General features: G+C 35.7%; 1 long non-coding RNA gene and 2 other non-coding genes across 3 annotated transcripts; 1 reads left to right on the top strand and 2 right to left on the bottom strand.

Annotated features, from left to right (window-relative positions):
- Positions 1 to 1,369: 1,369 nt before the first annotated feature.
- LOC123721606 lies at positions 1,370 to 1,974 on the bottom strand. The gene is made up of 3 exons (XR_006756271.1): positions 1,945 to 1,974; positions 1,571 to 1,647; positions 1,370 to 1,497 (listed from the first exon to the last, which is right to left on the bottom strand). It is a non-coding gene; the product is annotated as an uncharacterized LOC123721606 (long non-coding RNA).
- A 7,696-nt stretch (positions 1,975 to 9,670) lies between these two features.
- Trnak-cuu lies at positions 9,671 to 9,743 on the top strand. The gene has a single exon. It is a non-coding gene; the product is annotated as a tRNA-Lys (tRNA).
- A 3,835-nt stretch (positions 9,744 to 13,578) lies between these two features.
- Trnag-gcc lies at positions 13,579 to 13,649 on the bottom strand. Its single transcript has one exon. It is a non-coding gene; the product is annotated as a tRNA-Gly (tRNA).
- Between the last annotated feature and the right edge of the window lie 727 nt (positions 13,650 to 14,376).

The raw sequence follows: 14,376 nt of genomic DNA, 5'->3' as shown, positions 1-14,376 counted from the left end.
GCGACAGTACGTTATTGACATAAACTGTATTTAGGAGTATTTTTGTTATCTTTATTATCTTAAATGGATATTATTTTGACAGTTTCATTTGTATATGGCGGGTATTGAAATAGCTTTAAAAAATTACATCTATAAAACTGGCAAGAAGCATCCTGTTGCCATTAAATCTTAATTTTTAGTTACTTTAAAAAGAACAAATTTAAAAAGTACTATTACGTTTAAAACATCCATACGCTAAGCTAGGTCATTGAAGTTGCTAAGTCAATCCTAACTGTCTGCGTGCGCCATTTCCTGCAGGAACCAACACACGCATACTAATGTCCGTGGCGCCATCGAAACCGTAACCTTTTAATGCGACACGAGTTTTAAAAAAAAACTTAGACTTCGATCAAAGAGTTCTTAATCAATATTCTGGAACAATGGCTTGTTTTATAGGTTCAAAAAACATCTATGGCTCAAAAACGGTCGCCTAAATTTTTGTGTACTTTTGGCCTTAAAAATATTTAGGTTTGATATGATGGGTGTCAAAATAATTTGTGACATCCCCAGACTCAATTTCAATTTGAAAAATAGTTTGTGTTTCTTTGTTATTTATTACTTTTCCACTCTCGTCTATTTTGGTAAACGCCACTTACCAGATGGCTTTCTTTATGTACACGTCGTAAAATCACCTTTAAAGAATTTACGGTCCATTTTAAGCATACCGCTTCTAAGTCGTATCTTCATAAAGATGTCTATAAGCAAAATGTTCAATACGCCAACGATATATTTAATTTTTAAAGTGAACCATTTTTACGTGTACGTTGTTTTAAATCAAAATCTATGTGCACAAGAAATTTCATGCTCTTGAATTAAAAAAAATCTGGTAAGAAATGTAGCCTTTACTATTTAAAATCGCATTATCTCCTTCTTTACACAAATTTACATTATCATTGTAAATAATTATGTAACTAGCTCCTTAATGTTACCAACATAATATATAACATAATTTATTTTATCGATTATAATTAATATTTATTTTATTCTATTATGTCAAATGACTACCCGTTCGGCAAGAAGATAGCATAAAGTTCTCTTAATGTTAACATTATTCAAGATCTGATATCAGAAATGATAACCAAAAAATCAACATAAAGTTAACATAAAGTTAACATAAAGCTCTCTTATGAGCCATCTAGCGCCATCTTTTAGAGATCATTAAAAAGATATCAGAAAGATAACATTTTCTAGATATCATAAGTTAAGTTTTTATGTTAAAATTAAGAGGCTAGTGTAAAATTAAAATCGACATGGTAAATAGGTTTAATTATTGTTTATTTGATAACACAATGAATAATAACGATATGACATACCAATATAAATAATCTTATTATTAAAATTATAAATACTTTTACGGCTCAAGTAATGATATAGGAGTTTTAAATGTTGGTGGTGGTTGCTGATCCTTTTGGCTCACGTACGTGGCAGGTGGCATTGGTATATTATTTATTCCGCTATCTGAAAATAAAGTGTTTTATTAATAAGGAACAAAATAATTATATATAATTGAACAACTTTATTTGTTACATACCCTCATTATCAGAAGAACTTGACGATATTATCCTCTTTCTACTTTTAGTTTCTTACTTTTACATCTTGTGTTGAATCCTAAAAAAATATCAAATTAGAAATTGAAAATATTCATTAAATTTTAGCGCATTCTAAATTTTATCAGACACTTTTACAAAGACGATGCTGATAAGTTTTTTTTTATTATGTATGAATGTATGAATTAAATGAACAAAATTGGATACAAATGTTTAAAGTTAGAAATATTTTAAAAAGTAAAATATTTAAACTGCATTTAATTAAAATAGCGACGAGCATCGTCTTACAACAATTTTAAATAATTTAATTAGTTATAAAATATAAAAAAATGTGTTTATAACCTATATTCATACTTACAAGTTTATTTGTTCGGCAATTAAATTCTTGACAACTAACTGAATAATAAGAATCACAAATACTATTAATTATAGTTTCAACCAGTATGTTAAGTCAAAAATATTACGTTTATGTTGTAATAATTGAATAAAACCACTTAGCAATGCCGAACGAATTACGATGCAATTCACGCTTGTCAACAATCACTCTTTAATGGATGAGTGAGAGGTCCGTATAGAACAAAATGGCCGCTGTTGTCGCGAAAAGTACTAACAATTCAATTTTTCGTATATTTCAATTTCGAATTATTTTTGAATTGAACACCAAATTTATTTTTGAAAAAGTAACTAGAATTGTTTTTTAAAAATGATTATTAAGGAAATTCAATAAATCTGAAAATTTTTTAAAGTTTTATTAACAAAAAAATATGTTCTCGAAAAGTCATCATTTAGTTATCATTGAGATTGCTTTAAAATGACATCGACAAAAAGTTATCGAAAAGACAACATTTTGCTGAGCTCTAAAAGTCAACATGTTTCAGACAACATTATGTCATCTTTCTGACTTTTATGCCGAACGGGTATTTATTGGCTGCCAGTTTGAAGGGATGTTCGCTTGACACTTGCCTTCAAACTGACAGGAAGTAGTGAAATATATTCAGAGACACTTATTTGACTTGTGTCGTGGTGTATCGAAAAACTTGGCTTGGTCGGGCATTCGCTTGCCAGAGTCCGACCAGAACGGTTGTGTTGGCAAATAAAAGTACTCCTCGAAGTGAAGTGTTTATTTTTACTGATATCCCCACCTAAAGTTACCGAACGATTAACGTACTAAGTGCCATTTGAACAGGCAAATAATTGTTCGTGTCGTTGCGAGGCATTGTGAGAAGGTCGCAACATCTCAGAAGTGGGATCGCACTGAGTTGTTCCGATATCTCGGTGTGATCCCACCCGCCCACATCAAGCGACTTAAAGAACGTAACGAAAACGTAAGTACATATGTAACTAGTCGGTAGTGTTTCAAAGCTTTTCTCCCTAACGAATGTAACGATACTGAGAACTGACGTTCTTGAACAATATCGAGATTATTTTTCTTTGTTTATCGGTTACCCTCATACTTTTTTTTTTCCTTTATATTCTTATTTCTTATTTGCCATTCCGCTTTAATTTTCTTTTGGCATAATTATACGGTATCGTATGAATTATATGCAAGAATGAAGAAATGCGTTCAAATTGTAACGATTTATTTAGACTTCAATTTTATTTTTTTTCTCTCTCTCTTTCTTCTGTCTTTTTGAGTTTACTACTACAATAACTTAGATTTCTAGATGAACCGCACTATTGCAATATGTAGATAATGGCGATCATAACTGTATACGAGTTAGCCTCATAATACACCTAGGTTTTCTAGATATCTTACGAGTTCCTATAATATAATTTTAACTTTGCTTGTTGTTTTGTTCGAGATTGCCCGCGACAATGCCCAAACGTAAGCGAAGGGCCGAATCGGCTGGAAGTGACTCTTCGCGAGGCTCTAGTCGGCCGCGCAGTAAGAGGCGGTCGCATAGTGGTCATCGGAGCCGGCATCAATCGAGACATCACGATCGCAACGATCGCAGGCGGTCTACGAGGTCGCGGCGATCTCGCAGTTCGAGAGCGTGCACTCCACCGGTAATCCAGAGCGTCGAGCAGCAGCCGAGCTGTACCAGAGGTCCTCCGTCGCGGACGACTGCTGTGGACCGGGCCGATGACGGCAGTGCCACTGGTGACACGAGGTACGGGGATACGCAGCAACAGTTCTTTGCGGAGTTTATTAGTGTTATGCAAGGTATTAAGGATAGAAGTAGTAATGAGCGTGACAAGTTCCCTGTTCTTAACAATGTCATACCCGAGTTTGACCCGTTCTGTAAAGAGCAAAGTATAGATTCATGGTTGCACAAAATAGAGGAATGCGCGCAGATTTATAACTGGGACGAAAAACATATGATTCATTACGCCTTACCTAAGTTAACTGGGGTAGCTAAAACTTGGTATCAGGGGTTACCGTCTTTGCTATACTCGTGGCCTGAATGGAAAATCAAACTCCGAGAATCTTTTCCCTCTCGCGACAACTACGCTGAACTTCTTACGGAAATGTTAGGTAAAAAAGTTCGTTACGGTGAATCACTCGAATTATATTATTATGCAAAAATGAATCTTTTGAATCGGTGTGAAATAATAGGTAAACGTGCCGTTGATTGCTTGATATTCGGCATCGAGGATAGGAGTATACGTTTAGGTGCGCAAGGCGCAGAGTTTAATGAACCGGAACAGGTCCTCAAGTTCTTTAAAACTGTGAAGGTAGGACAAGATAGGAATACGCCTGTCGATATAAAGAGTAGGGATAGAGATAAACGTACGCAGCAGAGTATTTCAAATTCCCAACCATTAAATAACAGAAGTAACCCACAGCAAAAATCGAACTATAGTCATTTAGTTTGCTTTAACTGTAATGAAACCGGACATCCATTTTTTCGATGCACAAAACCAAGGAGCCAATGTACTCTCTGCAACTTGAGGGGTCACATGGCGTCCGAGTGTCCTAAAAAGACGCAAAGTAATCAAAACGAAAGCAAAAAAGTATTACGTATCGAAAGTAGTCGTGACTCTAGTCTAAAGTATAAAATGCCATTAAAAATAAACGACAAGATTTCAGAATGCTTAGTCGATTTGGGCTGTGAGGGTACTCTTATTCGTCGTAGTGATGCTCATAGTCTTGGACTCAAATGGGAACCTGTTGATGGTCCAATACTTTCAGGTTTTGGTAACATTCGTTTTTGCCCTTTGGGTTCTGCTCTCGCGACAGTTGAAATTCAAGGGGTTACGGAAAAAGATGTCGAAATTCTAGTAGTAGATGACACTTACATCAACACACCGGTCATGCTGGGACATACGTTTACTGAAAGGCCTAGCATAAAAATAACCAAAACTGAGACCGACGTAATTTTTGAAAAGATACAGCAATCCGCCCAACATAAATGTGTATTAAATTGTGCTAAGGATGTTACTATCATCAGTGGAAAAACAAGTGCTGTCCCCGTTACTAGCGCGGAACCGTATACGGGTAGGATTTATATTAACGGGACCGTAAGGGGCTGCGAGAATATGGAGTATTACTTATTTCCGGGTGAATACTCTGTAGATCAGGGCTTAGGGACTATTCTTGTACAGAATATAGGATTGAATGATATGACATTTAAATATGGGGATTTGATCACTCGTGCTATAAAGTTAGAGGAATGCCTTCAAGTTAATCAAGTACATACGGTTACTGAGCCACTTACAGATGAATCAACATTAAATATTGGCGATGGTATTAACGATGTAGATAAAAATAAACTAAAGCTTCTTTTGAAAGAATATAAGGACTGCTTCTCTAACAGTTTAAAAGATCTTGGGTTCACAACTGAAACAGAAATGGTGATTCATCTGGAAGACTCGGAACCGGTTGTTTACCGCCCATATCGTCTGTCGTTTACAGAAAGACAGCGTGTACGTGAAATGGTTCAAGAAATGTTAGATAGTGGAATAGTACGTGAATCCAGTTCCCCATTTGCTTCTCCTATCGTGCTAGTAAACAAAAAGTCCGGTGAGAAACGGCTCTGCGTAGATTATCGAGCTCTAAACAAAAAAACTAAACGTGAACACTATCCCTTACCACGGATAGAAGATCAGCTTGACCTATTATCGGGTAGTTCCTTATATATCAGCCTAGACCTGGCTTCAGGCTACTACCAAATTCCGATTGCCGAAGGGTCTCGCGACAAAACTGCATTCGTAACACCAGATGGTCAATACGAATATAATCGTATGCCATTCGGTCTAGTAAATGCGCCGTCGGTTTTCCAAAGAACCATAAATAAGATCATTAACAAATCATCAGTCCGCTCTTATGTACTTGTTTATATGGATGATATACTAATCCCCGCTGGCACATTTAATGAGGGGCTGCTTCGCCTTCAGGAAGTCCTTGAATTGCTGAAACAAAATGGTCTAACACTAAAGTTAAGCAAATGCAAGTTCTTCTATGATAAAATCGACTATCTGGGGTATGAGGTTAGTTCCGAAGGTGTTAGGCCAGGTACCCATAAGACCGATGCAGTATCAAAATTTAACGCTCCGCGAAACGTTCATGAAGTTAGGAGGTTCTTGGGTCTGGCAAGTTATTTTAGAAGGTTCGTAAAGAACTTCGCTTTGTTGGCCCGGCCTCTCACTGCTTTGCTGAAAAAAGACACACCATGGAAATGGGGTGATGATGAAGTTAGGGCATTCGAGGCTTTAAAAAGAAATCTTATAGAACGACCTATACTAACAATATACAATCCTCAAGCAGAAACACAATTACATACTGACGCGAGTAAATTTGGGGTAGCGGGAATATTAATGCAGAAAGATGAGACAGGCTTATTAAAAGTAATTGCATATTATAGTAGACAAACTAGTATTGACGAACAAAAGCTTCATTCATTTGAGCTCGAGACTCTTGCGGTCATAGCATCGTTAGCTAAGTTTAGGGTCTATTTACTAGGAATAAAATTTAAAATCATAACAGACTGTAACGCTTTAAGAAGTACTCTGATCAAACGAGACTTGATTCCTAGAATTGCACGTTGGTGGGTACAGTTCTTGGAATTTGATTGCGAAATTGAATATAGGCCTAGTGAGAGAATGGCCCATGTTGACGCACTTAGTAGGTGTCCCGTTTATAGGCCGGGTAATGATCAGCACGTCATAGATGTTCTCGCGGTTAACACGGACGACTGGCTCGTTACAGTACAACAAGCTGATGAGGAAATAAAGGTTATTTCTAATATTTTGAACGACCCTAAGACTAAAGACGTTGTAGATATTTATAAGAACTACAAATTAAAGAATGGCCGTGTCTTCCGTGTTATCGGCGACAACGATGAACGTTGGGTGGTTCCTAGGGGTGCTAGGTGGCAAATACTGAAGAGTAACCATGACGATATCGGACATTTCGGTGTAGATAAAACGCTAGCTCGTATTCAAGCGTCATACTGGTTTCCCAAAATGAGGCGTTTCGTAAAAAAATATGTAGCTTCATGTCTTGAGTGTGCACATCACAAGGCCCCAAGTGGACTTAAAGCGGGTGAGTTACACCCCATTCCGAAAGTCGACAAACCCTTCCACACAATTCACGCGGATCATTTGGGTCCGTTCATACGATCAAAACGAGGAAATACGTATATTCTCGTACTAATTGACGCTTTCACGAAATTTATAAATCTCTTCGCAGTAAGAAACACAAAATCTTCAACGAGCATCAGAGTTTTTAAAGAGCACTTTAGCTATTTTGGGACGCCAGTGCGCTTAATTACCGACCAAGGTACTAGCTTTACGAGCAATACTTTTAGATCGTTTATTAAGTCTACAGGTATTAAACATATTTACAATGCCGTCGCTACTCCTCGCGCGAACGGACAAGTAGAGCGGTACAACCGCACTATTTTAGCCGCGCTTGGAGCTATGAATCATGACGAACCAAACGGCAAATGGGATGAACATTTGCCGGATATACAGCTAGGTATCAACACTACAATAAACGCGACAACTAAAAAGACGCCAGCCGAACTATTATTCGGCTGCAACGTTACAAACCCATCACAAGGTAAATTAAATGACGTTATCTCGAATTCGGGGTCAAGGTCAACTGAGGAAAACTTGGATAAGATGAGGTCGGAAGCTAACGAACTTATCCAAAGTCAACAACAAAGGTCTAAGGAGCGTTTCGATAGGCATAGGAACAAAAATGTAGTTTTCCATGAGGGGGATCTTGTTAGAGTTATAAGGGCGGCGGCTGGCATAGAAGGACAGTCTAAGAAACTCGAACCAAAATGCCAAGGTCCCTACCGAATTAAAAAGATTCTTCCTAATGATAGGTTTGTTATCGAGGACACTCCTCTTACTAGAAAAGGGAGGCGTTATGAATCTATTGTTGCTATTGACAAGATATTTCCGTGGCTCACTTTTTCACGTCCGATGTCCGAAGATGAGGCTTCTTCTGACGCTGAATCTACTAGTGCGCCAGAAAATGAGTAGAGGTCAAACAGGGAAATTGTCACGATCTCAATATTTTTACGAAATATTATGATTAAGAATAAATTGTAAGTCGAATTACGCAGTTTGATATTACAATGTTTATGGAGTTGATTGTATAGTTAATTTCGATATTATGTTAATTCATTACGATTTGTAGATCAATGGACCAACTGTCAAGCTGTTATTATTTGTTAATTATTACTGTAAAGTATAAATAAGCAGATCGAACATTAGCAATTCGTATATCGTAAATAAATCATATTAGCTCAGAGGTCGTTAACTGATTAATGTAATTATTAGTTTAATGTCAGTCACTGGTCAACGTAAAGGATCAGTTTAGGTCGCTGATCAACGTCATGGATCAGCTTAGGGTACTGATCCACGTCAAGGATCAGTTTAGGTCGCTGGTCAACGTCATGGATCAGCTTAGGGTACTGGTCAACGTCAAGGATCAGTTTAGGTCGCTGGTCAACGTCATGGATCAGCTTAGGGTACTGATCAACGTCAAGGATCAGTTTAGGTCGCTGGTCAACGTCATGGATCAGCTTAGGGTACTGATCAACGTCAAGGATCAGTTAGGCCACTGATCAGTGTCATGGATCAGTTAGGATTGGCTTATCATTGTCACGAATAAAGCCTAATCGAATGTTGAAGATTGCTTACGATAAGTAGATTGGAAATAAGATATTACGAATCAAATGAATTAGAGAAAATGTACTACCTACTTGATTAACTAAATACCTATGTAGTAGTAATGTATAAAATAAAATAAACACAATTTTTTTTTCTTTCTCTGTTTTGGTTGTTATCAATAAATGGTTTTGTATTGACAATTAATGTACATCGAAGTGTGTAATAATGTTTACTAATTTATACTGTATTACGAGGGACTCGTAAGTAAGCGGATGGCCGAGCTGTTACCAACATAATATATAACATAATTTATTTTATCGATTATAATTAATATTTATTTTATTCTATTATGTCAAATGACTATTTATTGGCTGCCAGTTTGAAGGGATGTTCGCTTGACACTTGCCTTCAAACTGACAGGAAGTAGTGAAATATATTCAGAGACACTTATTTGACTTGTGTCGTGGTGTATCGAAAAACTTGGCTTGGTCGGGCATTCGCTTGCCAGAGTCCGACCAGAACGGTTGTGTTGGCAAATAAAAGTACTCCTCGAAGTGAAGTGTTTATTTTTACTGATATCCCCACCTAAAGTTACCGAACGATTAACGTACTAAGTGCCATTTGAACAGGCAAATAATTGTTCGTGTCGTTGCGAGGCATTGTGAGAAGGTCGCAACATTAAATCAACTATTTTCATAAAATATTCATTACAAAGTGTACTCGTTATATTTTCATTGTTATAAAAGGTTAATTTAATTTCCGTAAAAAAACATAAAAATGTCTTTTGTTTTACATATTCAACAAAAGCAAATAGCTTTTTTAGTATAAGTCGTAGCACAATTACAAATATCAGAATCTGTCTAAATGTAATAATTTCGCGTTTTTGCTCAGCATTTTGTGTGCGTCGATTAAAGAAAGACTGTATTCGGAGTTTAAGCTTGAAAGATATTTGCATAAAATGTGTTGTTTGTGATGGAAAATACATATATACCCCCTTTACGTAAACTGCTTCATCTGCCCGGCTAGCTCAGTCGGTAGAGCATGAGACTCTTAATCTCAGGGTCGTGGGTTCGAGCCCCACGTTGGGCGAATATTTTTGTTTCACAATGTTCCACCATCATCTATTAGGTAATGGTAGCTGGAACATAGAAAGGATAGCAAATAAATAATGCGGGTTTTCAAGAATTACAAAACAAACATCCAAAGAATATTTTGCCGTTTTTCTCACCAAAAAGTTCTCCAAAAAAAATTCTCTGTTACCAAATTAGAGTTAAGAAGAATCAAGAACATCCTTTTTACTAGTCATTATTTTTAAAACCATTGCGCTAGTAGGCACATTAAACAGACATCTAACAATATGTAACAAAATAAGGGAAATATGTAAGCTGTTAGTGGGTATAAAAAGCTGAGGAGCAGTTAAGGCACACAGATAAGGGAATAGCATGCTCACGACAATGATTTATTGGTCCTAACCACATTAGTTCGGGTTATCTCTCGACGTGTAGGTACTTTTAAATAACTTTAGATAGTCTATATCTAACTTGCTCGTTAACTTAACTAATAATGTTAATATTATTATTAATGATTAAAGAATGTATTTGAAATTAGTCATTTCTATTTTAATATAATATGATTTACTTTTTAATATAATATAATGTAAAAATTATACAATACTGTGTGTATATTCCACAATTTTCTAATAAGTAACAAATAATAAGACTCACTTTTGCAAATATAAATTAAATGATTCATAAAGCTTTTACAATTTAACTAATACACTAAAAGCCTCATTTAAAAATAATCAAATGACGGAGACAGTACTTTTATTCTATTTCGTTCGGTTTCTTTTCAGTAACAAACCAAAATTAAGCTAAAAATATAGATTCGTAGCTGTCGCCCGCGACTCTATCCACGCGGATTTAAAAAAAAAGTATTTTCTACATTTGTGCCAAACAGCAATATCCGTTGAGCCATCAAACATGGATTTATAATATTAGTAAAATTGACCGCTGCAATATTATGTTTAATCATAACGAGACTATATTAGATGTTTGTTGTCGAATCTTAAGGTATTCACGCAAAGTTATTAATGTCAAGAGATATCAAGAAAATTATATTGCATTCCAACTACCAGCTACAAGAGATGTGGAAAATGCTAAATAGAAGCCAATCATAGAAAATGAAAGTGTTTGTTCGGGTTACATCCCGCATAATAATCAATGCATATCTAAGTTCGTCCGTAGTGTTGAGATGACAAACAATTAACAGACAACAATATTGATTTTCATATCAATTGTACATTTTTGCAACATGTGTCACTCGATCTGAGTCATCGCCTACATTGTCTGGATGCCAATTTATCTGTGGAAATGATAACGGATATCGTGTTATATTAATTGCAAATGTACTATCTAGGCCAAAAGACGATCCCTATAGCACAATTGAGCGAGAGTAATAGCTCGCGCGATTAGCGAATAGATTAGAAAGACCGGCCGCTCACCAACAAGATGGACTGACCAAGTGAAGGAGATGTCGTCCACAAAATTTTACACCGTCGTGAGAGACGCACTGGACAGGATCCGGTGGAGGCATATCATCCGCTCCAGATGCGACCCTATACATGCTGACCCACGATCCTCAGAAATGAGGGACCGACACAGAGAGAGTAAGACACATCAAGCAATTCCGGTAGAACGCCAAATAACTCTTTAATCATGAATGACATGGTTAAAGAGTTCATCAACTAGCAACTAATTCTTGAAACTATACATGTAATTAATGACTTGAAAGAAATAAGTTTCACTTTATATCAATAATCTGTAAACAACAATTTGCTGACGATGTCTTATGACAAAAGCTGCAGCAATAAAGAGAAATAAAAAACAATGCCCATTTGCACTAACTACGGAAAAGGTTTTGCGTGTTCGCAGCAATATAACATAAATACATTAAAAGCGGTCAGCGTCGAGTAGCGTTTTAAAATTCAATTCCATGATTTCAGCGCTTCGTTTAAATTCAAAAGTTCCCGGAGGTCGCGCCCGAAACAAACGAGTACGTTTTAAATCTCCGGTTATCCTTTTTTCGGTCTTGAATTTTATTTAAAAAATACAAAACGGGACCAATCTCTTTTGTTGTGCCACGCTTGGCGTCCAATTATCCAGTAATCCACACCCACGATGCTTTTACTGTACACTTTTAGATTTCAAAAAAACTATTCAAAATTTCAAATTTCATCAGTCAAAATCATATCAAGATGATCTTTACCTGCGTCACTTTGTTTTTTGAATTTTTTACTGAGGTGCGAACTGATTAAATCACGAGACAAAATAAATGTCTTATTATGGCTTCTATACCAAACGAGAGACGTTGAAAACTTTCTTGAGATCGAGTGATAGGAAATAAAATAAAGCGTGGTATTGAACACTTGCCTTGTAAAAAGTAAAAGTATTTAAAACGCATACCTACTTATAGACTTTGAGTATAATGTATCTGAAAATAAATTTTTTCATAGTTCTCATAATTATCAAGTGAAAAATACTAGCCCTTGATCTCCACCACCCAGATTGTCACAAGTCCACGATTTTCGATTTTCTGTATATCAAAACAATTGATTAGTTACTGCAGTTTAATTTTCGAAACAACATAAGCTAACTAGCTACTGCTTAACAAATAAAAGGGACGTGACCCGCGCGCATCGGCGTGGATTATCCGGGTAAGCGGATTTAAATGCGGACATCAGCGTGTCGCTTATAACAATACCCGGGCCCCGCGGCCGTGTCTGGAACCAAAGCCGTTACAGGGAGTGCCACTTTTATTCCAAGTTTATTTATTTGATACAACGTATGCTATTTAATTTTTTGCACAAATGAATTAATACAAGTAATACATACCCGTCGATTTTGTTATAAATTATCTAGAAATTTCTAGAATGATAGATAATTCAGCAACTTTGAACCGGTCTGTTTTCATTAATATATTTTATTATATTGCATGCATCTTTTATCACTTTTTTATAACAATTTTTCTAACGAATCAACACAAAGCTGTATTTGCCACATTTATCCAATTTGTAATGCGTATGCACTGCAAAGATTTGTAGTATTTTCTGGAACATTTCTTGTCTGCCATTGCAATCCAAAAATTAATGCATTAATAACTATTAATGATTAAATACTAAAGATGGTAAATTTGACTTTACACACAAAACGTAGAAACATTGCAATGGAGGTACTTCTCAGCGTTCTCAGCTCATCTCGCACTGAACAGAATCGATTGAGCAATTCTATCAATTTCACTAAAAACAATATGTATACCAAAAAGGTTTTGAACCTTGCTTTGATTTAAGGACCAATAGACTTTTTTGTAATGTTTAAACTTTGTTTTTCTATGCACAATAACTTTTTGAAGTTCCGCTACACAACTTTCAGATTTTCCGCTATTACAGTACTGACCTATAGCGCCATCTATACCACAACCGCAGTATCATTAGAGAACCAACGCGGTTACAACTTTCGGCTTGTGCGTTTAGATGGCAACACTGCAATTTATTTAATTTTCACTTTATTATTAAAAAAAAAACTAAATTATATTATAATACAGATTTATCCTCCCACTAAAAATAAAATTGAAGACCAAAAATTGTGATATGAAGTAATCACTTCCAATACGATAGTTTTGCAGCAGCCTGAAAATTATGTAGAATCTACAATTCTTTGCCAAATATCTTTATTTTTAAACTGAAAAAGAGAAGTGATCAAAATATCAATTGTCATCAACAGTCATCAATACCAGACTTGCGCAGGGATCCATTAAGGTATTGAATTAAATTTGATCCATTGAAATAATCTCTAAACAATCAGCAACCAATACCTAACGTAGCGATCCATAGGAATGTGAAAAACGGTTCAAAAGAAAAAAATACGAATGCATCGGCCGGGAATCGAACCCGGGCCGCCCGCGTGGCAGGCGAGCATTCTACCACTGAACCACCGATGCTTATGACTACATCATGAAATTATAAATTTTTACTTAAATTTTACAGTTGATTAAATTTTCAACAAAAACAATTTTATATTAATATCAGTATCTATACTAACATCAGCTTAAATAAATGGACTAACGGGAATATCATGTAGATCAATTATCTAGGAATTAATAAAAAAATGTAACAGAGGCTTTATAACGTGTTTTGATCAGCAGGCGATCGACGTCGACCGTCGTCCTGTTGGCCATCTCACACAAGTTGACAGGTTCAATGAATTTACAATTTTACAGAAACACAAGCATTCCTAACGTTTTTGTCTAAAATAACATGTCTTTATCATCGTCCGAATTATTAAAGAAAGTCTTGAATTGTCTGTGAGATCATCTTGAAACTAACTAAATTTGCCATTGTGCATGAATTTTAATTAGCATTTAAAGATCATATCTTAAAGAATCGTACAGTTCATATATTCATATAGTTTGGATGATTTTTTCTACTGTATTAATATTATAATGTCACAAATCAAAGTTGTGAGACATGATAAAAGTTTGAAGAACGAACGAACATATACGCCTTACTTTCTATTGATAAATAGTATAGAATATTCTAGAACTGTAAAACGAAATTTGTTCCAAGAATTTGAAACATATAATATGGTGGTATTGCAAACTCGGCCATCTTAAATCAACTCACGAATTCATATGCTGTCAATAAACGCTTTATGGCTTATTGCATACC

Source organism: Papilio machaon, chromosome 13 (genome assembly GCF_912999745.1).
Source record: "Papilio machaon chromosome 13, ilPapMach1.1, whole genome shotgun sequence".
NCBI lineage: Eukaryota > Metazoa > Arthropoda > Insecta > Lepidoptera > Papilionidae > Papilio > Papilio machaon.
The sequence above is the reverse complement of the archived record's forward strand: the minus strand, read 5'-3'. Positions and strand labels throughout refer to the sequence as shown.